Genomic DNA, 26,509 nt, shown 5'->3' on the forward strand with positions numbered 1-26,509 from the left:
TATTCTCCAGAGATACTGCCTGATGTATGCCAGCGCTATGTCTTTTTTAAAAATTCAGCAGCATTTGCAGTTCCACATATTTACATTTATCTGATTACATAATGAGAAGATCACAATCATTGTATTCAGTTCCCATGGCATACATTATTCCCATGCCACTAATTCTGTTACTTGAATGGCTATTGCCATAAACTGACCACGAGGCAAGTTCCAGACTGCACATCCTCTCCTCTTCCACACCATCTCTACAACATTGCTCGATTTAATGTGCAGGAAAGAACTGCAGATGCTGGTTCAACTCGAAGGTAGACACAAAATGCTGGAGCAACTCAGCGGGACAGCATCTCTGGAGAGAAGGAATGGGTGACGTCTCTGAAGAAGGGTCTCAACCACGAAACGTCACCCATTCACTCTCTCCAGAGATGCTGCCTGTCCTGCTGAGTTGAACCAGGATTTTGTGGCTTGCCTGATTTCAACTGTTTTTCAACTCATCAGATGCTGGAACTCTGATTCACACTTTCATTACCTAATCCAATGCTCTTCTCGCCAACCTCTCGCAGGAGCAAGAGATCAAGAGTGTTTATTTGTCATATTCAGCACATATGATCCGGAACAATGAAACTCTTACTTGCTACAGTGCTCTCCATAATGTTTGGGACAAAGACACATCATTTATTTATTTGCCTCGGTACTCCACAATTTGAGATTTGTAATAGAAAATCACATGTGGTTAAAGTGCACATTGGCAGATTTTATTAAAGGCCATTTTTAGACATTTTGGTTTCACCATGTAGAAATTACAACTGTGTTTATACATAGTCCCCCCCATTTCAGGACACCATAATGTTTGGGACACATGGCGTCACAGGTGTTTGTAATTGCTCAGGTGTGTTTAATTGCCTCTTTGATGCAGGTATACGGGTGCTCTCATCACCTAGTCTATCCATCACCTTTGGAAACTTATATTGCTGTTTATCAACGTGAGGATCAAAGTTGTGCCCATGAAAGTCAAAGAAGCCATTATGAGAAACAAGAATAAAACTGTTGGAGACATCAGCCAAGCCTTAGGCTTACCAAAATCAACGGTTTGGAACAATGGTTAAGAAGAAAGAGAGCACTGATGAGCTTACTAATTGCAAAGAGACTGGCAGGCCAAAGAAGACCGCCACTGCTGATGACAGAAGAATTCTCTCTATAATAAAGAAAAATCCCCAAACACCTGTCCGACAGATCAGAAACAATTTTCAGGAGTCAGGTGTGGATTTGTAATTGAACACTGCCCGCAGAAGAGTTCATGAAAATAAATACAGAAGCTACACTGCAAGATGCAAACCACTGGTTTGCCGCAAAAATAGGATGGCCAGGTTACAGTTTGCCAAGAAGTACTTAAAAGAGCTACCACAGTTCTGGAAAATGGTCTTGTGGACAGATGAGATGAAGATTAACATATCTCTCATCAGTTTCCCCTCAGCATACTATATCAACATGTGCCAGCACACTAATTGATAATGCAAACTAACATCCTGACTACTAGATGTCATTCCTATTAAAATCCTAGCACATTAATTTCACCTTTTTTTCGATTGTATGTGGTGGAATAATAAATAATCCAGTGCACCCCCATGAGTAGGGGAACGAAGGGGCCAGTGTGTCACAACAAGAGCAGGAACCAGGGGCCTAGTGTATCAAAGTAATCGTTGGAATGCAGGCCCTGGTGTTTCAGAGTGAGAACAGGAATATTTAAATGTAACTGCTTCTTCACAAAAAAGGTTTAGCTTACAGGATTTCAGTACAAGAGCTTGATAGTACAATATAAAATGACTATTACAATGTAGCTTTAATAATTCAAAATAAAGTAAACTTTAATAAATTGATTCCTCCTCTCCTGAAATAAATTATTAATTGTGACATTAATGGTGTTCATGTACTGCCTTTAACTCAGCAAACCAGTCCAAGTCACAGGAGTACTATTAAACACAAACCTGACACCGTGCTTCCAATGGTGATATTAGGATAAAATAACAAAACCAGTAACCACATTTAGGCTTTAAGAAGCATCGAAATCGAAAGGCACTGTTGTCCTTTGGACATACAAGTAGAATTAGGCCATTCAGCCCATCGAGTTCACTCCACCTTTCGATCATGGCCTATCTATTTTTCCCTCTCAACTCTATTCTCCTGCCTTCCTGCCCCATCACCCTTTGATGTCCTTACCAATCAAGAACCTAACAATCTCCGCTTTAAAAATACCCAACGCCTAGCCTCCACAGACTCCTGTGGCAATTAATTCCATAGATTAATCACGTTTTGGCTAAAGAAATTCCTCCTTGTCTGTCAAGGGAAGGAAATTCAAAACGGCAAATCTCAGTACTTTAAGGTATGGTCATCGATGGTCATTGAGTTAGCATGGAAAGAGGTTCTTTGGCCTACCATGTCCATGCTGGCCATCAAGCACCTATTATACTGATCCTCAGGCAGTGCATTCCAGAGCAACCACATAATGAGTGAAAAACAATTGTTATTCAAATTTTCCCCAAATTCCTCCCCAATCATGCCTGACCCACTGAGTCCCTCCAGCATTTTGTGTCCTCAGATTATGTCTTGTGTCCTTAGATTACCAACACATCCATGAAGGAGAAACGTGTTTCACTATCATCCCAGTTTAAGGCCCCCATAATTTTTGTAAATCTCAAGTGGGTCTCCACCGAGCCTTCCCTGTCTCAAAGAAAACAAAACCACTTTATCCAAACTGCCATCCTCACTTCCCCTGCCCTCCTACCCAGTCCCGTAGAATCACATTATTTCTAGAGATGGCATCCAGAAATAAACACAACACTCCGTCTGTCATGTTGTCATAATTTATCCCACCTGTTATTATATTGCACAGCCCAGGGAATGAATGCGAGTATCCCCTATGCCTTCCCTACCATCTCATCTACTGTGCTGCTGGACTTGTGCACAAAAGGTATCTTTGTTCCATAAGACAATGACATGCAGAAATGATTAACAAATTCAAACAATCGAAGTTCAGGCATCGTGAAAGATATGATTTTAAAACAAGGACGCAAGTTTAAAATCAAGCATCATCAAAAATAGGAACTTGACTAGGTCAATGTGCAGTGCAGTGCAGCGATACATCCAACAGAAAAATAAATATATATAACCAGGGAGAAAAATAGTACTGTGGAGAGAACTATGCTGATCTCCATCGGTGGTTATTCGCCCAACTGATGTTATGTTGGCCCTTTGAAAACTATTTAATTGGCCGGATTCTCCTGCCCTTCCCCGTAGCCTCGTAAAGTTTAGCTTCCAACTATGCAAAGTGACTGGAGTCTGCACCCATGGCCCTTTCCGAAACCGTATTCTAATATATGAAAATTAGCCCGATAAAATGTTTATCATCACCTGCCTGGTTCGCCTGCCTTAAGCGCGTCTCTTCTGTTTACTAACCCTCACGTTACTGAAACCCATACTTCCTAATGTTCCTTAATGTCAGAATCCGCACTTCTCTTCTTAACCATCAAAGGGAAAACAACAAGGCGATAGAAACACATGTACATGCACATACATACAAGAGAACCAACACCAACAAGGCTGGCTGCAATGCCTGGACAACAAATGGGCGCTGACAGCCATGTTACCACCGACATTTACCTCTAAATTCCAAATGCCCGTCCAAAATAAATAGCGGGGGCAGGGAGGTGATGCCCGGGGTAGGTCGGCGGTGCCAGGTCGCCCGCGGGCTCCGGGGCCACAGTTCTAGCCGCGCCAGTTCCAGTTCCGTTCCGTTCTCCCCCTCCCCCCCGCCCCTTGTAACTGGCTGTGTGAGAGGGGGAACGTCAGGCGAGTTCAAAATATAACCGCCACCTTCGCTGGGCAGCCGCAGCCGCAGCCAGCGAGCCGCGCTTCCGCCGCCGCCACCGAGCAGGAGCCGCCGCCGCCGCCTAGGCCTCGGCGTGGAGGTGAGCAGGGGGTGTGGATTCAAGCAACATCGGGGCCAGCCTCGTCACCTCCGCTCAGGTCGATCGCCTGTTTCGGTCGGCACTTCAGCATCAACTAGTTTTGGGTTTTTTTTTAACAGAGGAGACGCGGTGTGAGAGAGAGAGAGAGAGAAGAAATAATCCCAACTGTCACTGAGCTGCAGGCGGAGTGTTGCGCTCCCCCCCAGGCTCACTGCGCGTGCGCGGCGGCGGCGGCGGCGGGCGAGGCTTGCGCGCGGAGGTGAGCGGCGCTCTCCGACTTCGAAGGACAACGCAAGCGGTGCTTCATTCGTCTGGACCCTCTCCGGTCCACGGACTCGTCCTTGTCGGCTGTTCCGAAAATCCATCAGAAATTACGTATTAAGATGTGTTTTTTTCAGCTTTCAATGCATTCATGGAGCGCTGGAATCTTTTGGAGGGCGGTAGAGGTGTATGAAAACCATAAGTAGGAATGTTACAACATTTTGAGATTTAAAAAATCAAGCCTGTAATTTATCCCATCAGACAAAGCATAAAAATGCCTTTAATTTGATACCTAATTCACTTTTATATCATCAGTATTAAAAAGTTATGGTCATCTCATACTCGGGAATTAGCATCTTGTTCCCTATTGCTTTTCCATTGACTTAACAGCAATGTTACAAAATTTTGAGATTGAAAAAATCAAGTCTAATTTATTCCATCAGATAAAGCACAAAAAGAAGTTTAATTTGACACCTAATTCACTTTCATATCTTCAGTATTAAAATAGCTATGGCCATTTTCATACTCGGAAATGAGCATCTTGTTCCCTATTGCTTTTCCATTGACTTAACACAAAAGCTGTGATCGAGGACAGTCAAAAGAAATTTTCAGTTATTATAGATTGCAGCATTCTCAAACAAATATGAAACAATCTTACTTGGATGACCTGAAATTAAAGCATATAATTAGTTAGTTACCCAATTGTAGCTAATTACAAAATTCAATTACTAGATCCAAACATCTATCCATTTCTTAAGAAAAGATTAACATTTTTAAATAGCCTAAGTGTCCAAATAACATTCACACAAGAATTCACAATATAACATGATTTTTTAATCTCATTGTCATGAATTTATAGGCCAAATGGAAGGAATTTAGTGTTTAATTCCTGTAAATTAATGGCCATTTAAATCATCTTGCGAGTGAGATTTTGTGGAACGCGATCAATTGGAACGTTGTGGTTGCGATGAATTTAAACCCCATATCGGCAGGAAAAACACTGCCAGTTCGTATGGGGCCTAAGTCACCTTTTCGCAACGTAAAATTTGTATTAAGGTAATCCTAAAAAGCACGTTTATATGTAAAATAAACGGCTTTCCTTTAGCTGTCTCGTACATGAAATCCGTCCCCGTTGTCGGCGTTGACGGCATTAGAAGCTAATTTTGCTTATTTTACTCCAGTGCTGAAATTGTCCAGCGATTTACAAAAAAAAAAAAAAAAAAAGAAGAAATTCACAGAAAGGCCGTCGGAACAATTCTTCAGCATTAGCTAACACCCCAAGAAAATATATCCAGGACAGGCAGGAAAAAACCGCATTTTAATCCCCCCCGCCCCTCCCCCCCCCCCCCTCCTCCCCCCGCCCTCACACGGCCAGTCCCAGAACTGCTCATTCGCTGAAAGTAATCTTTTTTTTTCACAGACGACACAAATGAACCGATGTTATTGAAAACAGCTACACTGCAAGCAGCCACATTGCAAACAATGGTTACACAAAAAAGCTGGAGAAACTCAGCGGGTGCAGCAGCATCTATGGAGCGAAGGAAATAGGCAACGTTTCGGGCCGAAACCCTTCTTCAGACGGAAATAGGCAGGTTTCAATGGTATTCTTTTCTCTCTTGTGCTATGTAATTGGTATTGCTTTATTATTGTCATGTGTATTAAGATACAGTGAAAAACTTTGCTTTGCGTGCTATCCAGGCAAAATATACATGGCATCAATACATCAAGATAGTGCAAGATTGAAAAAGAAACAGAATGCAGAATATAGTGATACACCTATGGAGAAAGTACAGGTTAAAGAAATGTGAGGGCATGTGATAGCAGCCCCTCCCTTTGATGCTGCTCTAATCCCTATCATTGGCTGCCAGACCAGGAGAGGCCTTCATTGGTAACAATGGGTCCAATTAGCTGATTTGGCCACCTGAACCTTGGCAGAGAGAAGAGAAGAGAAGAGAAGAGAAGAGAAGAGAAGAGACAGCAAGCTGTGTTCCCCAAACGCAGACAAACCCAAGACCATCAGCGCCACTGTGTGGTCAACTGGACTGCTGGGAAGAAGCCTTAGGCAGCTAGTGCCTGTAGGCAGCTAGTGGCTGTAGTGAGCCTGAGACGCCAGTACCTCTACCTGTCAATGGACAATGAGGGACTGCACCCACACATGGGCACAGACTGAGCCACTAGGACAAGCCAGAGACTGCTGCCTCCTAGCCCCAAAGCTCAGTCACCAGGATAAGCCTGGTGAGGCAAGGATGAACTGCATGGAGAAAACTGAGATTGTCATGCCGTTTCCTTTGTGCCCGGAAGGTGAGGGACAGCACCCCTATGTCCTCCTGGACTTTCTTACTGTAAATAAAACATATATATTGTGAGTTCACCCTACTGCGTGTGTCATTGTGGTCACTGGTGAATCCGATATCATCCCCTGACACCACAGGCTGAAACGAGGTAGATTAGGAAATAAGGAATTCAACATTAGCATATAAGAGATTACTTCAAGAGTCTGATAATAGCAGGAAATAAGCTTTTCTTGAATCTGGTGGTATGTGCTTCCAAGCTTTTGTATCTTCTGTCCAATGGATGAGGGGAGAATGACCAGAATGTGAGTGTTTCTTGATTATGCTGGCCTCTTTCCAAGGCAGTGTGAAGTGGGGAGGGGAGGCTGGTTTTCCCTATGGACTAGGCTGAGCTCACAACTCACTGTAATTATTTGCTGTCTTTGGCAGAACTGTGGTACATCTCGATAAAATGCTTTCTATGATGTATCTATAGAAATTGATACGAGTCAGTGGAAATGAGCCAAATTTGTTATGGCCTCCGAGGATTTAGAAGTGTTGGTGTGCTTTCCTGGACATAAGCTTCTATGTGGTTTGACCAGCACAAATTGGTGATGGTTTTACACCTAGGAACTTGAATTTTTATGCATTTTTCTTGGACTTGGGCATATAAGCTCCACTATGTGGTTTGATTTTGCTGTTGTTCAGGACAGGTTGTGTGATGCTACCAAGCTTTTACACCTATTGTTTGTAACTTGAACTTTTGAATGAGTGACCATCTCCATTTGGAAGAGAGCAACATTGTTACAGACTATGGGAAGAGAGAGCAAGGGAGAGACAGTGGTTTCTGAAGTTGATGACTGTCGCAGGCTCTCACCGAGTTCTAGTAAGTTTGCTGATTTGTATAGGAGCAGGGAGGTACTGCAGTTGTACAGGGTCTGGTGAGAAACTGGAGTGCTGCCAAGTTTGGTATCTCCTTCGGACATTGTTTGTAGACGGATCCAGACTGACTGGGATGTCAGGACTGTCTTATGAAGAGCTGGAGGTTGGCTATACTCACAGTTAGAAGATTGGAGGGGATCTTATAGAAACTTACAAAATTCTTAAACAGGCTAGATGCAGGAAGAAGGATGAAGTCCAGGACAGGGGAGAGCAGATAAGGGGGAAATCCTTTAAAACCGAGAAAGTGGTGAATTCTGGAACTCCTGCGAGCTGTGAGGCCAGTTCATTGGCTATATTTAAGAGGGAGGCTCTCACCGAGTGTCTAGTAAGTACTAGACTAAGTGGGACCCGTTGGGTCCCAGCATCACACGGGAGGGCTGGTCACCCACACAATATTTCACCTCTCCACCAATTCCAATATTGCTCACCAGTGGGGGGGGGCTTTCTGTTACGCTAGTATGGGTGTTGCGGGCCGAAGGTACTGGTTTCCAGAGGGCTAATATAGACATTGTGGACCGAATGGATTCATGGGCTGGCAGCCAACTGTTGCAACGATTTTAAAAGCCAAGCCAAGGCAAACAATTGGGCAGCAGCCACCCGACAACCAAAATTCATTTTGTGAACACAAATTTGTTAAAAAGGCGAGGCAAACAATTGGGCAGCAGTCACCCGACAACCAAAATTCATCTTGTGAACACTAATTTGTTAAAAAGGCGAGGTAAACAATTGGGCAGCAGCAAACTCGTTAAAAAGGCGAGGCAAACAATTGGTCAGCAGCCACCCGACAACCAAAATTCATTTTGTGAACACAAACTTGTTAAAAAGGCGAGGCAAACAATTGGGCAGCAGCCACCTTACAGCCGCATCGAGGGGACTCACCCTGGAGTAGACGTGCGTTCAGTGTTATTTGCAGCTAAGAGAGCCGTGACCCTCTCGCTTCCTGGGTCTGGCAGAGACTGAGTGAGGGACTACACTTCCGGGTTTTATAGTCCCGCCCCCCTGCCACCAGCAGGGGCAGCAGAGAGAATGGGGATTTTTTTTAAACATTAATATCTGATTTTTCATCGATAGGAAAAATCCTCCGGTCGCGGAAGGCGGAGGGGGGCTCTGAGCGAGGTGGCCAAAAATGACAGCCGTAGGTGGCGGCGTTCTCTCGGAAATCACACCACAGTGAGCCAAAAGAGACTTTTAGTAATATAGATATGGAATAAAGTAAGGAGCTGAATATGCAGCCTTGCAGGGCACTGGTGTTGAGAATTATTGTGGAGAATGCTTTGCTGCCTATCCTGAATAATTAATTACAGTTGATATGTCTGCAAATCACAGCACTTCATGATGATGGATGTCTGAGCTACTGGATACTAGTCATTAAGGCATGTTACCTTGTTTTTCTTTGGCACCGGGACGAACTTCTTAAAACAGGTGAGAACCTCAGATTGGACTAGCGAGTGTTAGCGATATCTGCGGATACTCCTGCCAGCTGGTCTGCGCGGTTTCAGATGACACTTCAGGAACTCCAGGCTAGTTACTTTCCACGTATTTGCTCTCAAGAAGAGATACTCCAGCATTTTGTAACTCAGCAGGTGAGGCAGCATCTATGGAGAGAAGGAATGGGTGACGTTTCGGGTTACCCATTCCTTCTCTCCATAGATGCTGCCTCACCCACTGAGTTATTCCAGCATTTTGTGTCTATCTATAATGTTTTAAAAATATAGCCATTGTGAAGAATTAAAATATCTTTTTCTTTTTCATTCGTCTTCAATTTTACCTGAGCCTGACTAATGGGGCCCTGAGCTACAACTGTGATGCAGCAGGGTGGTGCTTCTTGTGCATAACTCCAGTGACTCTCTTGGTGCTACTGTCTATGTGGAGTTTGCTTGTGTGAGCAACTAGCTACTGTAAATTCCCCATGTACCGTTGGTTGATAGGGAAATCATAGAGGAGCTAATGGACCTGCTAAAGAGAATAGTATACAAGAAAAAAATGGGGGAATGAGTTTGTTGGGATTGCGTTGAGAGCCACATAAGACGCGATGGGCCTCAAGCATAAAGTTTCTCTCGGGCAACTTCATTGTTCACCTGGAATCGGATCCATAGACATTGCAATGCATCATGAAGGTGTGGAAATCTGAGATACTGAGTTGCGGAAGCCCTAGTCTGAGTGGAAAGTTCTTGTGTAACCAACGCAAAATGTTGTAATGGAAACGCAGCAAATTAATTTTGGTATAAAATGTAGACCACATAGAAACTGATTATTCTTTTATTCCATGACGTGCAGCCTTGGACTCCCACTGTCTATATTAATGAATAAACAAAATTGCACTAAGTGTGCAAAAGTGATGGAAAGCAGTGTTCAAAACTACATGGCCGAACTTGATCCATGTACAGACATCATTATTTTCACAGAAGTGGACGGTTTGAAAGTTCAGCTGCTTCCTTGAAGTTATTTTCTGGCTGGTAAATTGCATTTCACAGTAAGAAATTGGCTGATACTCATTTAGAAATTCATCTTTAATCATTTTGTGATGATTAATTCATCATAGAAGGTTCAAAGTAAAATAAGGATGAGTCAAGGAGTGGATACTCTGTAGAGATTTCGGATCTGCACAATTTAGCACTAAAGTGCTTTGTGGACCCTCAAATATATTTTCAAGTATCACTAATAGTGTGTCCCCATGCATATGTGTGAGAATAGCATGTTATTAAAAAAACTGATAAGATGCATCTGCTTCCCTTTTATCTCCTCACATGATCTGTTACATTCTAGTCCCAAATCTTTGAGGAAGTGGCAGGAACTCGCCTGAAGTCTCGGCAATCGGCGGGATCTCGCCTGAAGGCTCGTCGGTAAACAAGACCGGGAACCCGCCCAAAGGCTTGTGTGGGTCCGCTCGAAAACTCGTCAGTCTGCAGGGCCCACCAGAAGGCACCCACGGGACACAAAGATGGCTGAGATGAGGGACTTTGGTTTGCGGGAAATGCTCCAGATCAGGCGTACCACTCGGACAAACCTTCCCGAGCTGAGCTAGCTCAACTAAGGAGCCACATGAGCCATGGTTTGAGATCCCCCACTTTGGCAAATGTCCCACTCAACTTTCCAGGGATTTAGGTCCCCGTCTGGCTCAGCCAGCAGGCGGGAAGGAATGGCCTGAGCACCCATACGATCAGAACTCAAGATTGAGCCCATGTCTCCCAAGAGGCTGCGGGGAAGCCGGGTGGTGGTTCCTCGCGGCCGGACTCTGGGTCATTGTTGCAGAGCCGTCAGGAGAGGACCCGGCAGTGGACGAGGACGGGCCAGCGGTTGAGGAGGGTGTTGGAGGTTGAGGTCATGGGCACCGGCGGTTGAGGACGGGCCGAAGATTGAGGTCATGGGCACATTGGCGGTCGAGGACGAACCAGTGGAGAGTGCTGGAGGTCGGATGGGCCCGCGACCATGGGAGGCGGCACCTAGAACAAAGAGGGAATACTTTGTAACTTTGTCAACGCCCTATATGTGGCAACTCTTCGCATTCCTTGTATAAAAATAATAATGAATAATAATCTCCACATATCCCCTGATTCCGCTATCTTTAAGAGCAGATAAATAAAGTATTATTCATTCTTTCTTTCATGTCTCTGAACCCTGGGCTCTCCTCGACCCAGTCCAAACTGTGGGTGAAAAGCTGCACCATCCATGGGTCAGAAAAAAGGCCAATCACCCTGAACGTGCAAATGTCGCAATGAGGCAATTAAACAATTCCATAGACTTCAGGCGCAGACGAAAGACTACCAGCCTGAACTGGAAGAGACTCGTGTTTCCATAGAAGAGATCTTTCCTCAATCAAAGTAGAAGGAAAAGAAGCTGAAGAATCTTGAAGCAGAAATCCTGCAGCTTCATGAGGAATGGGACGCTTTGGAGCAAACACATCGCCATGTCGTATGCTGAGACATTGGAGCAGCTGGGCTTGTATATACTCTAGAATTTAGGATGAAAGGGGATCTTATTGAAACATATAAGATTGTTACGGGTCTGGACACGCTAGAGGCAGGAAACATGTTCCCGATGTTTGGGGAGTCCAGAACCAGGGATCACAGTTTAAGAATGAGGGGTAAGCCATTTAGAACTGAGATGAGGAAACACTTTTTCACAGAGAGAGTTGTGAGTCTGTGGAATTCTCTGCCTCAGAGGGCGGTGGAGGATGGTTCTCTGGATACTTTCAAGAGGTAAATAGGACTCTTCTAAATAGAAATGTGATGACACATTACCTTTAAGGTCCACTCCGATCCTGGCCACAGGCGAACGACGTATAGCTGGATCCGATTAATGGTTATTGGACCAATTACTTCAATACCATTATCTCAACCAAGCACATCTCCAAACTCGTTGTACTTGGAGTCAGCACTTCTCACCTCTCTGCAACTGAATTCTTGATTTCCTGACTCGCATATTACAATCAATGAGGATGGGTGACAAATCCTCCTCCACAATGATTTTCAAAACTTGCGTCCCAACATTGATGTGTTCTTAGCCCCCTACTAGACTCCTTATACACTCGTCTGTGCAGCTGAATACCAATCCAAGCCAATCTACAAGTTTGCAGACAACACTGCCACAGTGAGCTGGATATTAGATAATGATGAGACGAAGCACAGAAAGGAGATTGAGAACCTTGTAACTTGATGCCAAGATGACAACCTCTCATTCAATATCAGAAAGACAAAGGAGATTGACTTGCCGTACACACACCCCAATCCATATTGATGGCGCCATAGTAAAGATGATACAAAGCTTAAAGTTGCTAGGAATAAATATCACCAGCACATCCCGTAATCTATGTAATTTATAACACATGAAGAAATCCATTAACTGCATTTCTAGAAAACGCATTTGTTGATCCCACCTCCACTGGACACACCCTTACACTCCAACCTCTCTCCTCTGCCTCTGCTGCAAGGTTTGAATATCGAAGCTTTTTCCTTTCATAAGCCTCGTCCACAGCCTCCTCCCATGGGACCGTCAACTCAATGATGAAAAAAGGCCAACAGGAGTTGGACCAGAGAACGAAGTCTGGTCGCAGGTTGGTAACTGAGATTTCAACTGGGAACGAAAGACTCTGGCCTAGGTCAACACGCATTTCCCAGTCCCTGGCTGCGTTCAGTGGGCATGAGTTGAGAGGCGAGGGGTTAGTCCTCCGTTTCTCTCCTTCCCGGATGAAGGATGGTATTTGCGGGAATGTTATCTGGGCTTTGATAGGCATGGCATTGATGGTAACTCTCTTGCCCTCGAGTTCAGCTGCCAAACACCTCAGCACCTGGCTGTGTCGCCAGGTGTATCTGCCTTGTGTTAGGCTGGTCTTGCAACCGGCCAGGATGTGCTTGAGGTTTGCTGGAATTGCACACGGGGCAGGCTGGACCCTCTCCCAGCCAAAGATTTAGGTTTGTGGGAGAGGGAAGGACGTCATATGTGGCTCTGATAATGAAGCTCAACTTATTTGGCTCCATGGTCCACAGCTCTCTCCATGTGATCTTCCTCTCAACGCCATCCCACGTCATCCGGTGGCCTTGTTTGGCTTGGGATATGGCTTTGGCACACCTGGCTGCTTCTTCCTGGTGGAGCACCTCCTCCACCACCACCAGGTGCCGACGTTCAGCTGGAGTAGCCTTTTGCCAGGTAGGTTTCATTGCTCCCACGCCAAAGCCCCCTCGGTCTTGTTGGACATGGCCCACTATGTCGAAATTTCCTTGCAGCTCGCCTCGATTTCTGCTGGACGGTGCAACAGGAAGGGCAATCGATCACCGAATTTCTTGCCGAACTTCGCACCAAGGCAAAGGCATGTGATCTTTAAGTTCAATGCTGCGAAAAGTGCCAAGACAATGCATTCCGGGATAGACTGGTCATGGGCTGCAGGCACGCATTCATCGAGCAGGAGATTCTCAAGGAATCGGACGCCTCATTGAAGAATGTGCTGCAATGTGCTAAGATGGCCGAGCTGCTAAGTAAAGAACTGCACAAAATGGCCGGCAAAACATCGTCGAAGCTCCCTCAGGGGGTGCATACAGTTCGTCAGACTCGTCCGCAATGCCAGAAACCACTTGATTGACCTAGAGCAAATCCGGAGATGGAGGGACAGTTTCAGAAGAGCCGTCCCCTTGTGGGGGGGAGGATCGAAACCCTGCTTCTGGTGCGGCTCGACTGCTCGTGATCACCTTGAGTGCCCGTATATCGAGTCCGTTTGTTATGCCTGTTACGCAAAAGGTCATCTCCAGGCAGTGTGTCAATCCGTAGGAAAGCTGACAACGGGCAAGAAAGTGCAAAACACAGTCGACCAAATCGCGGAGACGAATTTCTATTGAAGTGCACAGTGTGTCTCTGGTCACGACAAGCCGAGGATTTTGCTGCAGGTCTCGAATGTCGATCTACATTTCCAGGTGGACACTGCTGCGGCTGTCTCGCTAGTGGTCAGGACATCTGGGAGAGGATCGGATCGCCGAAACTGAAACCTGCCAACAGCTGCCTTTTCGGAAATGGACGACTAGCCCATTCCTACGAAAGGCAAATGCTCTGTCGCCGTTTCCTGTAATGATATGACACAGATGTTGCCGCTGATCGTCGTTGGCCTAGAAGGTACATCCCTGTGCGCTATCGACTTGATTCATGCTTCCAAGCTTGACATGACGCCTTGATCTACGTTGGATGAACTATGGCATTGTTATCTACCACGGATTGCAATATGGTCAGCAAGTGTGAGAACAAGCTGCAGAACGTTCTTGACCAGTTTCCGGCCGGGCATTGCACCTGGGCTCGGGCATTGCACAAAGATGAAGGCACGGCTCATACTCAAAGATGATGCCATCCCGAAGTTCTTCAACCAAGACCAGTTCCATTCAGTCAGATGGACGCCGTCGACAAGGAACTCTGCCATCTTGAAGAAATGGGAATTATCACCCATGTGGACCATTCAGAATGGGCCACACCCATAGTTGTCGTTCAGAAGCCTTGCAGCAAGGTGCGCATCTGTGGTGACTACAAAGTGACTAAACCCTCAATTGTACATTGACCAACACCCCATACCAAGAGTGGACAGGCTGTTCGTCAAGCTCCCAGGAGGACAGTACCTTGAGATTGGACATGTCCGACGCGTCTCTCCAAGTGGAACTGGATGACGAGACAAAAAAACCTTCTCGTGATCAACATGCACAAGGGACTGTTCAGATACAACCGATTGTCTTTTGGACCAGTGCCGGCCATCTTCCAGAAACTGGTCGACAATCTGGTTGCCGGGGTTCCGTTCGTAGCCGCCTACCTGAATGACATAATTTTTACCGGCCAGACAGAGGAAGAACACCTGCAAAACCTAAAACAGGTCCTCATGTCACGGAACAAGTACGGTATGAAGTTGCGCATGGACATGTGCGCATTCTTCCGACAACGGGTCACATATCTTAGACGTGTGATGTTGGCAAGTGGTCTGAAGCCATCGGAAGAAAGAGTAGATGTCATTGTGAAATTGCCGATGCCCGAAAATGTGAAGCAGCTTGAAAGCTTCATTGGCAAAGTGAACTACTATTGGCAAGTTCATACTGGCACTTTTGACTTTGTTCATATCATTTAACAAAGCCATCCAGAAGAAATCAGCCACTGCTACACCAACATCAAGGATGCCTTTCCCACCATCCCTCATCCTCACTTTGAAAATTCGACCACTCTGCTGTACTCCTGCCTGCATATAGGCAGTGACAGAAGTGCGCACCCCCAGTGATGAAGATTCCACAGAGCTGGTCAAGGAATGGCAGAGGAACGACTCCAGGACTGTTTGGAGTCAGGAGACTGGACGATGTTCAAAGACTCGGCAAAGGAGCTAAATGAATAGCCACAGTTGATATGTTCAATGATATGCCATTTATGGCATGTACAGTGAAACTGAAAGCTGCTCGTACTCAGTGCATACATACACTGTTTGGAAAAACAAAACAGAAGGAGACGGGGGGGACGATGTTCAAAATAGGTGCACGGCGCTACATACATATATACATATAACAGATGGAAGTCCGTACCGGATGGAAGTTACCGACTTCATAAGGAAATATGTGGAGGAGTGTGATGCCACAAAAACCATCTGAGCTTTCCCCAACCAGAACCCTTGGGTGAACCAGGAGGTCTGCATTCATCTGAAGACCAGATATCGTGCATTCAAGTATGGTGACAGAATCATACAAGAAGTCTAGATACGTCTTTGAGAAGGCCATCAAAAGGGCGAAAATTATAAAGTTCGCTACTTAAAACAGACAACAACACAATGGGTTAAGGTAAACCAAACCAAGCTTTACTAAATTCATCATGACGGGAGCGCCGGGGGCCAGTGCAGAGAGTATACCAATATACTCTGTGCTCCCCAAGAAGCCACTCAAAGATACAAAGTTTTACAATTTCTTATATACTGTTTAAGTCACGTAATTGCCTTAGTCATTTATCACAGAAGCAACTGTTCATGCCAGTGACTGTTATCTTCTGCAGAACAGCGAGTTTGGTCAACTGTTGTTTCGGTCAACTGCCGTTGTCCTGCAGATAACTCATTCCGGGAATAATATGTTCCATGATTTTTCCAAGGATTGCAAGTTTCAGTTATCAGTTACACCCATAAGAGACACCAGTATTTTCCCACGCTCAACAATATAGAAGCTACATAAGCATACAAGCAAGATGGCAGAAAATGGTCAAGTATCCCATCAAGCTGAGTTAATAGCCATTGTCTTTCAAAAAAACGACCTTTGCACTAAACTGGAAGAAGCAGATGTTTGGCAGCTGTGGAAGGGTTTGCATGCCATCACTTTCTACAAGGCGAAAATAGAGGGCAGCTCAAGTGACAAAGAAGCACCCTTCCAGATGAGCTCAATGCATTCTATGCACACTTTAATAGGAAGAACACTGATGTGCCTTCCTGAGCCCCCATAGCTCCCAATGGCATTACAATCTTAGTCACAAAGGCCGACGGTTATGGGGAGAATGCAGGAGAATGGGGTTAGGAGGGAGAGATAGATCAGCCATGATTGAATGGCGGAATAGACTTGATGGGTCGAATGGACTAATTCTGCTCCTATCACTTATGACCCTATGACGTCAGAAGACCCTTCAGGAGGTGAATGCTCGGAGTGCGTCTGGACCTGATGGTATACCTGGTTGTGTTCTTAAAACCTGCTCCGACCAACTGGCTGGAGTTTTTAAGGACATCTTCAACCACTGATTATTGAGATCCTGCCTGCTTTAAAAGGGCATCAATGATAATGGTGCCCTAGATGATTAAGGTGGCATGTCTCAATGGCTACCAACTGGTGGCTCCAACGACCATGGTGATGAAATGTTTTGAGAGATTGGTTATGGCGCATATCAACTCCTACTTCACCAAGAACCTGGACCCCCTGCCGTTACACCAGGTCAACAGAGGATGCGATCTCACTGGCTCTCCACTCTGCATTGAACCAATTGGACAATAAAAGCACATGCGTCAGGCTGTTCATAGATTACAGCTCAGCATTTGCTATAGGAAATTTTTGCCTGAACAGTGCGTGATCCATAACGCTATGTATAAAGCCCATAGCACTGTGGCCGGTAGCGCTATATTTAAATCCCATAATGCTGCAGCCGGTAGCGCTATATTTAAATCCCATAATGCTGCAGCCGGTAGCGCTATATTTAGAACCGATAACGCTGCAGCCGATAACTCTTTGTTTAAATTCCCACACGCTAAGCCGACAGCACTCTGTTTAAACCTTTGCGTGCCAAACCGGGGGCCTCGCTCGGATGCAGTACCCTGCCATTGGTTATAGTTTGAATTTGGGAGCAGCACGATTGGCCAGGACTTACCGACGGTTATTTGAACGGCTTAGTTCTTACCCATATAAAGGCAGGGACCAGTAATCCATGTTAGTTTTTGTACGAGAGGGGTTCACCGACAGGCTGAGTCGTGAACAGCGTGTTCGTCATTTCTACTTTTTTGTTTTTTTTTAGTATGTCCAAATGTGTGTTTTAATGTCTCTTGGTGTGTCTTGTTTGGGGGGAACTGCTTTTGGTTGCCTCCTCCACGGAGAGGCGACTTTTTCCATGTCGCCTCCCTCGTGGCCTAACATCATGGAATGGTGCGGATTTTGCCAGTCTGGCCTGGAGCTTCAACAGTGGGCGCAGCGTGAACGTTTTTCATCGTGGAGCGGGGCGATTACCCATGCCGGGGTCGCCAGATGGTAGTGCTCCGATCGCTGGTCCGCGGACTGTTACAGCCTGAAGTCGCGGTCTGCGGAGCTTCTAGCCGTGGGCGTGGTGTCCAGAGCCTGGGATCCCTCGTTGGGGATCCCCGGAGGAGCAGAGCTCCAACCGCCGGCCCGTGGCCTACAACATCTTGAAGCCGCAGTCTGCAGAGCTTCTAGCCACGGGCGCGGCGTGGACTTACCATCCGGAGCGGGATCCCTCGCTGGGGATCCCTGGAGAAGAGCTCCGACCGCCGTCCTGCGGCCTACAACATCCTGAAGCCGCGATCTCCGGTAGGGAAGCACCGATTCGGGACTTACCTTCGAGACGAGAGGGCCTGTACATCTGGCTGCCCGCAGCGGCGACTGCGGAGGTTTATGGCCCCAACCACGGGGGAACAATAGAGGAGGACTGACTGTACTTTGTGCCTTCCACCAAAGTGAAGAATGCTGTGGTTGATGTGTTCAATTTTTATTGAGTATTGTGCGTTCTTTTTTATTGTACCGATGCTGGCAAGTTCATTTCACTGCACTTTATTATGTATGTGATGAATAAATCTGAGTGATTGATTGATTGATTGATTGAATGGAGGCAGAGAGAGAGACGTGTGCTGCTGTAAAACGCACCCCGCGCTTACCAAGACCAGTATTATTTTTGTTCTCTCTCTTGCCAATAATTCTGATGTGTTTATATACGAGAAGGGTTCACCGACGGGCTGAGTCGCGATCAGCACCGTGGACGGAAGCAGAGAGAGAGAAACTTGTGCTGCTGTAAAACTGGACCCCGCGCTTACCAAGACAAGTATTGTTTTTGTCCTCTCTTGCCATTAAAACTGATGTGTTTATGTACGAGAAGGGTTCACCGACGGGCTGAGTCGCGATCAGCACCGTGGACGGAAGCAGAGAGAGAGAGACGTGTGCTGCTGTAAAACTGGACCCCGCGCTTACCAAGACAAGTATTGTTTTTGTCCTCTCTTACCATTAAAACTGATTTGCAACTAAATAGTCGAGTGAGCCTTTTTCTATTCTGCTAGTCAGATCCTTGAACCTGTTCCCTTGAAACAGCGTTCAACACAAGCATCCCCTCCACACTGGTTACATTACAATCAAGAACTGAGGGGGTGGGAGTGTTATTATTTAGAAATAAGGGAAAACAAATTACAGTCAAGGAATATTGGTTTGGCACTGCTGTCATGTCCATTTATGTTTTGCCATCCACTCTGAGTACCAACCATCTTCTCAATAAATGACATCACTGCAATTAAAATATTTACTCTATTTGTCTTCATTTGCTGTAACCAATTAATTTGCTTTTCATTCAAATATAGGGCATACAATTAATTCCTTTGCTTGTCCTCATTCCATATTGTTACAAGATCTTTTTCTGATAATTTCTTTATCAGAGATTTGTTTAACGGATGATAAATTAGATCTAATTATATCAGAAAATACAGGTGCAAAGGCTGCTGCTGGGCATGTTCCACTGCTGCTGGGCACCTTACAGTCCTGCTGGAAGCAACACATAACAAAGGCAAAGAATTGTTCCATTTATCATTTGACCTTGTTTCGGACTACCACCTGTCCTGCCCATACCTCTTATAAACTTCCTTGCAACTAGTCACCTTTTAAAACTCTCATCTTCCATTCTGACAAAATATTCCACAGATGCTACCTGACCTACTGATTGTTTCCAGCATTGCTGTTTTTATTTCATACACTCCATTTTCCATCCTGTTTTGTATCCACCTTTTGTTTATATGGAATTTACAGCAGAGACACAGACCATTAAAGCTGTGCTTATGTTCTACGTGACTCACTCTTATGTGCATGTATAGTGCTGGCAAATTTATATAATATTTATTTCACTGGTGTACATGTTAGCCAGCCCTAAGTTCTCACCAGTGTTTGGGTAACATGACTCATTAAGTATTTAAGAGGGAACTGCAGATGCTGGAGAATCGAAGCTGGTGCAGCAGCATCTATGGAGCGAAGGAAATAGGCAACGTTTCGGGCCAAAACCCTTCTTCAGACTGATCGGGGGGGGGGGTGGGTGGGGACAAGAAAGGGAAAAGGAGGAGTAGCCAGAAGGCTGGGGGATGGGAGGAGACAGCAGGGGGGCTGAGGAAGGGGAGGAGACAGCAAGGACTAACAAAATTGGGAGAATTCGATGTTCATGCCCCCGGGGTGCAGACTCCGCAAACGGAATATGAGGTGCTGTTCCTCCAATTTCCGGTGCTGCTCGCTGTGGCCATGGAGGAGACCCAGGACAGAGAGGTCGGAGGCGGAGTGGGAGGGGGAGTTGAAGTGCTGAGCCACCGGGAGGTCAGCTTGGTTATTGCGGACCGAGCGGAGGTGTTCGGCGAAACGATCGCCCAACCTCCGCTTGGTCTCACCGATATAGATCTGCTGACATCTAGAGCAGCGGACGCAATAGATGAGGTTGGAAGAGATGCAGGTAAACCTCTGTCGCACCTGGAACTCATTAAGTATTTGTTAGATTATATGTGATTCTCTTGCCTTTATGACTACTGGTTAAAGACTCCTCACTAGTGGAAGTGTGTGTACTTGCATCCAGGGCCGTGGAGTAAATTCCCAAAACACCCAACTCCGACTCCTTGATTTCTTGTGTATCCAACTCTGACTCCGACCCCAACCCCGAGGTATAATAATTCTAAATCTGCTATGATTTAGCAGATTTTAACAAATGCCTAAGATGGCGCCTACCTGCGGCGATATTTTGCCAGCGGCACAACAGAAAATTGAAAAATATAGTATTTCTGAGCTCATCTATTAAAGAATCTGCAGAAACCAGCGATGTAAGTAGCGAGCTGCTAACGCATTTAAATGCATTAACTAGCAATGTTACAAAATTTTGAGATTTTAAAAATCAAGTCTGCAATTTATCCCATCAGATAAAGCATAAAAAGAAGTTTAATTTGACACCTTTCACTTTTATATCTCAAGTATTAAAAAGGTTATGACCATTTTCATACTCGGAAATTAGCATCTTGTTCCCTATTGATTTTCAATGGACATAACAAAAAAGCTGTGATCGTGGACAGTCAAAAGCCCATAACTTTCTTAACAATTAAGAGAACTGAATGAAATTTTCAGTTATCGTAGATTGAAGCATTCTGAAACAAATATAAATCAATCTTACTTGGATGACCTGAAATTAAAGCATATAATTAGTTAGTTACCCAATTGTAGCTAATTCCAAACTTCAATTACTAGATCTAAACATCTATCCATTTCTTAAGAAAAGATTAACATTTTTAAATAGCCTAAGTGTCCAAATAACATTCACAAAGAATTCACAATAAAACGTGATTTTAAAATCTCATTTACATTAATTTATAGGCCAAATGGAAGGAATTTAGTGTTCAAGTGCTGTAAATTAATGGCCATTTAAATCAGCTTTCGAGTGGGATCCTGTGGAACGCGCTGGTTTAGAACGTTCACATTGCGGTAGATTTGTGCCCCAAATGCCCACACAAATACTGCGGGATTTAATGGGGCCCCAAATTAGCTACTCGCAACATAAACTTTGTATAAAGGGATCTTAAGAAGCCCTTTTTAATATAAAAATAAACAACCTATCTTTTGTTGTCCCCTGTATGAGATCTGGCCCGTTGTCAGCAGCCACGGGTTTAGAGGTTAATTTTTAACTTACTATAATAATTAAATAAACCCGTAAAATGTAAAATTAGCTCCAGCGAGCGAAACTCGAAGCGATTTTTCGTCAGCAACTTAGTAGGTTGAACAAGCTCGATTTGAACAGCCTAGGGAAAATCGCGTTTTAAACCCGCCCCCCTCTAAACGGTGCCATAATCGCACACACGGGCTAGGACAGATCTTCAGCGACGCTTTAGGTAGGCTTTGCAACATACCTACATTAACGTCACTGCGATCTCCGACTGAGGGCATTCCCGATCGGAGGGGAATCCCCGACCTCAGGGAGGCACGCAGGTACAGTAAACACCGAGGAGGCCTTCATGGAGTCTGGAATCGAGGCGGACAGGCAGGCTCCCCCAGCAGCAACGGAGCTGGAGGTGCCGACTATAAGGGAATCCCTGATCTCAGGGGAATCCCCGACCTCGCGGAGACTCGCAAGTACTGTATCTGTAAACACAGAGGACGTCTTCATGGAGTACAGAAACGTCGTCGCCGGGCAGGACTACAAGTAAGACTGAAGCGGAGGGGACTTTGGCTCCCTCTCCCTACCATCCTACTAGCTAATGTACAGTCACTCGAAAACAAAGTTGTGGACTTAAGGTCAAGGCTGTGTGTTCTGTTTCACAGAGATATGGCTCACTCCCAGTTCCCGAGACTCAGCAGTCCAGCCTGAAGGTTTCTCCATCCACCGTATGGACCGTTCGCAGGCATCTGGGAAATGGAGAGGAGGGGGCGTCTGCCTCATGGTCAACTTTTCGTGGTGCTCAGATGTGGCAGTCCTATCTAACTCCTGCTCTCCGCACATGGAACACCTGGCGGTGAAGTGCCACCCCCTTCTATCTACCGAGGGAATTCCCCTCCAACATCCTGACTGCGGTCTACATCCCACCCCAGGCAGACGTCCGTCTGGCTCTGGAGGAGCTGCACGCCGGACGGCTTACCCCGAGGCATTTACCACCATAGCCGGGGACATCAGGACTTCAACAAAGCCAGCCTTAAGAAATCACTCCCTAACTTCCACCAACATGTCTCCTGCAGCACCAGAGGACCAAACACCCTCGACCACTGCTACAGGACCATCAGAGACGCCTTTTGCTCTGAGGTGAGGACTGCACAGAGTTGGGGCGGGCGGGGGGGGGGGGGGGGGGGGGGGGGGGGGGGCGCAGAGGAACAGGACTGCTTGGAGTCTGTAGACTGGGCAATGTTCAGGGACTCAGCAATGGACCTCAATGAATACGCCACAGTCGTTACAGACTTCATAAGAAATGTGTGGAGGACTGCATCCCAACAAAAACCTGTGTGTTTCTTAACAAGAAGCCTTGGTTGAGTCATGAGATCCGCATTCTTCTGAAGACCCGATCCCGGGCATTCAGGTCTGGAGATATAGAGGTCTATAAGAAGTCCAGATATACGACCTTGGTACAGCCATCAAAAAGGCCAAAAGGGACTTCTGCTCCAAGCTGGAGGATGAGACGGATGTTCGGCAACTGTGGCGGGGCTTGAATGCCATCACCTCCTACAAGGCAAAATCAGGAGGCAGCTCAAATGTCAGTGAAGCATCACTCCCTGACGAGCTCAATGCGATAGGGAGAACACTGATGTGCCTTCCCGAGCCCCCATTCGCCTTTGATGGTATTTCAGTCTCAGTCACAGAGGCCGACGTCAGAAGATCCTTCAGGGGAGGTGACCCCTCGGAAAGCGCCTGGACCTGATGGTATACCCGATTGTGTTCTAGAAACCTGTGCGGACCAACTGGCTGGAGTTTTTACGGACATTTTCAACCTCTCACTTCTGAGGTCTGAGGTTCCCACCTGCTTTAAAACGGCATCAATAATACCGATGCCCAAGAAAAGCAAGGTGACGTGCCTCAATGACTATCAACCAGTGGCACTAACGTCTGTGGTGATGAAATGCTTTGAGAGGTTGATTATGGTGCATATCAATTTCTATCTCGACATGAACCTCGACCCACTGCAGTTCGCTTACCGCCACAACAGGTTTAATGGTGGATGCGATCTCACTGGCTCTCCTCTCCGTTCTGGACCACTTTGGACAACAAAAACTAATTATTCATAGACTACAGCTCGGCGTTTAATACCATCATCCCCTCCAAGCTGGTTACCAAGCTCTCAGTTCTGGGTCTCTGCGCATCCCTCTGCAATTGGATCCTCGACTTCCTCATCCACAGACCACAGTCTGTCCGTATTGGTGGAAATGTGTCATCCTCGTTAACAATCAGCACCATAGCACCTCAAGGTTGCATGCTCAGCCCCCTGCTGTACTTACTCTGTACTCACGATTGTGTAGCCGGACATAGTGCGAACTCCATCAAAGGTATCAAAGGTCAAAGGTATTTTATTGGTCACATTCACATACACGTAGGTGTAGTGAAGTGAAATGCTTCTTGCCATTTTGCAGCACATAAAGAAGGAATACAGACATAACATTAATAAGAGTTTTAAACATAAAGAACATCCCCCCACAATGGTTTCCATTAGGAGGGAAGGCACAAAGTCCAGTCCCCAACCCCAGTTCACCCATAGTCGGGCATATTGAAGCCTCCACAGTTGCCTCTACGGAGGCCCGATGTTCCAGACCGTTCTCGCCGGGTGATGTTGCTCCGGCGTCGGGAGAGTCCTCTCAGCGGCTTGGGAACCCTGGAACGGCCGCTTCCGTACTGGATGCCGCGGCTTCCGAAGCCAACAAGGCCGCGCCGGTTGGAGCTCCACAACTGGCGATCTCATCTAGAGATCCCAGGCTCCTGGTGTAAAGTTCAGCGCCGCCGCCCACAGCTGGTCGCTCCACAGTCCCGCAGCTCCGCGATGTTTTCCTCAGCGATCTTCAGCTCACCGGAGCTCCAGCACGGCGACCCGGGCAAGGCATCGCCCGCTCTGTGATAGCGCTCCAGCGCTGTGCCGCCGCCGAAGCCGAGGTTCTGGCGGTCCCCGACAGGAAACGCCGCTCCAGGCCCGCTGGTAGGCCGCGGGGACGGGTCGAAGCTGCAGCCCGGAGAAAAGCTGCCTCTCCGACCAGGTAGGGACCCTGAAAGGTAGTTTCCCCCTTCCCCCCCCCCCCCCCCCCCTCCCCCCACATAAAAAAGTCTAGACCAGTGGTTCCCAACGTGGGGCGTACGCCCCACAGGGGGGCAATTTGATTTTTAAGGGGCGCAATTGAATGCAACTGAGGAGGTCTGGGTCCAAATTTTCAATTTTTATTTTTTTTGGATTTTCCATCAGGTAAGCATATGTAGTTTATGTTTCAGATGTTATTTTTAGTAAATAATTTTTTTTGGGTAAAAAAGGTCTTTATTGTAGTTATTACATAATCACCGCGCCATCGCTCTTCATGCACGTCGCACGAAGCGCGCGAGGTCATGGGAGAACCTTATTTATTGAACCATGTTCTTTTGAAGCTTGTTTAAACCAAGGTATTGAAGATACAAGATACATTTAATTGTCATTTGGACCCCTTGAGGTCCAAACGAAATGCCGTTTCTGCAGCCATACATTACAAACACATAGACCCAAGAAACAACATAATTTACATAAACATCCATCACATAGCTGTGATGGAAGGCCTAATAAACTTATCTCTCCACTGCACTCTCCCCCCCCGATGTCAGAGTCAAAGTCAAAGCCCCCGGCTGGCGATGGCGATTGTCCCGCGGCCATTAAAGCCATGCTGGGTGGTGCGAGGTCGCACACCGGGTCTTGCTGTTAGAGCCCCCGGCGTGCGCTCGCAGAGTCCCGCGGCCATTCCAAGCCGCGGGGGGCAGTGATGTTAGGCCCCGCTCCAGGAGCTCTTCAACCCTGCAACTCGGGTGGGGGAAGTCGCCGTTGCGAGAGCCCTGAAAAGCGGTCTCCCTCCAGGGAGCCGCGGGCTCCCGGTGCCGCCGTCCACAGACCTGCCGTTGGAGCCTCCGACTCTCCGGTAGCAGCAGCAGCAGCAGCAGCAGCAGCGCTCCTCCACCGCTCCACCCGCTCCGGACTCGGCCAGCCCCGCGACGGCGACGGTGAGTCGTAGCACCAGAGTCCCCGGCTTCTTCCTGTTGGAGGCCGCTCCTCGTTGCGGCCCCAACGACAACGGAAACCCGACGAGAAAAGGGCGGGGCTCCAGTGCAGGGAGAGATTTAAAAAAGTTTCCCCCCCCCCGCCCCCCCACCCCCCACACACACACCCCAAAAAAAATAACAAAAACTACATTTAAACACAGACAGAAAATAATAAAACGCGGACAGACTGCAGAGGCCGCTGCTGACCAGAGTCGCGCCGCCCACCGATATGATAAGAATTATATATCACCACATGGGGGGGGGGGGGGAAAATAAAAAGATGAAAAGACAGACAGCTGCTGGCTGGGCAACCATGCACAGCCAGCAGCTGATCAAGTTTGCCGACGATAAAATGTTGTGGGACGAATCACTGATGGTGATGAATCAGAGTATAGAAGTGAGATCGACCGATTAACCAAATGGTGCCGGCACAACAACCTAGGTCTCAACACCAGCAAAACCAAGATTCAGATTCAGATTCAGATTCAGATTCAATTTTAATTGTCATTGTCAGTGTACAGTACAGAGACAACGAAATGCATTTAGCATCTCCCTGGAAGAGCGACATAGCAAATGATTTGAATAAATAATAATAAGTGTCTGGGGGGGGGGTGGTGATTGGCAGTCACCGAGGTACGTTGTTGAGTAGAGTGACAGCCGCCGGGAAGAAGCTGTTCCTCGACCTGCTGGATCGGAAACGGAGAGACCTGTAGCGCCTCCCGGATGGTAGGAGGGTAAACAGTCCATGGTTGGGGTGAGAGCAGTCCTTGGCGATGCTGAGCGCCCTCCGCAGACAATGCTTGCTTTGGACAGACTCAATGGAGGGGAGCGAGGAACCGGTGATGCGTTGGGCAATTTTCACCACCCTCTGCAATGCCTTCCGGTCGGAGACAGAGCAGTTCCCATACCATACTGTGATGCAGTTGGTAAGGATGCTCTCAATGGTGCAGCGGTAGAAGTTCACCAGGATCTGAGGAGACAGATGGACCTTCTTCAGTCTCCTCAGGAAGAAGAGACGCTGATGATCGCGGACTTTGGTAGGGGTAAGATAGGGACCCACAATCCCGTTTATATCAACGGTGGTGGAAAGGGTTAACGACTTCCTGGGTGTGCATATTTCAGAAGATCTTTCCT

General features: G+C 46.7%; 2 protein-coding genes across 9 annotated transcripts in view; both read right to left on the reverse strand.

Annotated features, from left to right (window-relative positions):
* The window catches only part of fam135a (family with sequence similarity 135 member A), a 117,264-nt gene extending 111,865 nt beyond the window's left edge, over positions 1–5,399 (reverse strand). For all 8 annotated transcript variants that reach the window (XM_055635031.1, XM_055635030.1, XM_055635028.1 and 5 more), the window contains exon 1: positions 3,655–5,399. The gene's annotated coding sequence lies outside the window, so the exon portion shown is untranslated. The remainder of the gene's footprint in view (positions 1–3,654) is intronic.
* Positions 1–9,344, reverse strand: part of sdhaf4 (succinate dehydrogenase complex assembly factor 4) — a 139,505-nt gene extending 130,161 nt beyond the window's left edge. Inside the window, exon 1 of the mRNA XM_055635034.1 lies at positions 9,340–9,344. The gene's annotated coding sequence lies outside the window, so the exon portion shown is untranslated. The remainder of the gene's footprint in view (positions 1–9,339) is intronic.
* Between the last annotated feature and the right edge of the window lie 17,165 nt (positions 9,345–26,509).

The sequence above is a fragment of the Leucoraja erinacea genome, chromosome 5, assembly GCF_028641065.1.
Source record: "Leucoraja erinacea ecotype New England chromosome 5, Leri_hhj_1, whole genome shotgun sequence".
Lineage (NCBI taxonomy): Eukaryota > Metazoa > Chordata > Chondrichthyes > Rajiformes > Rajidae > Leucoraja > Leucoraja erinaceus.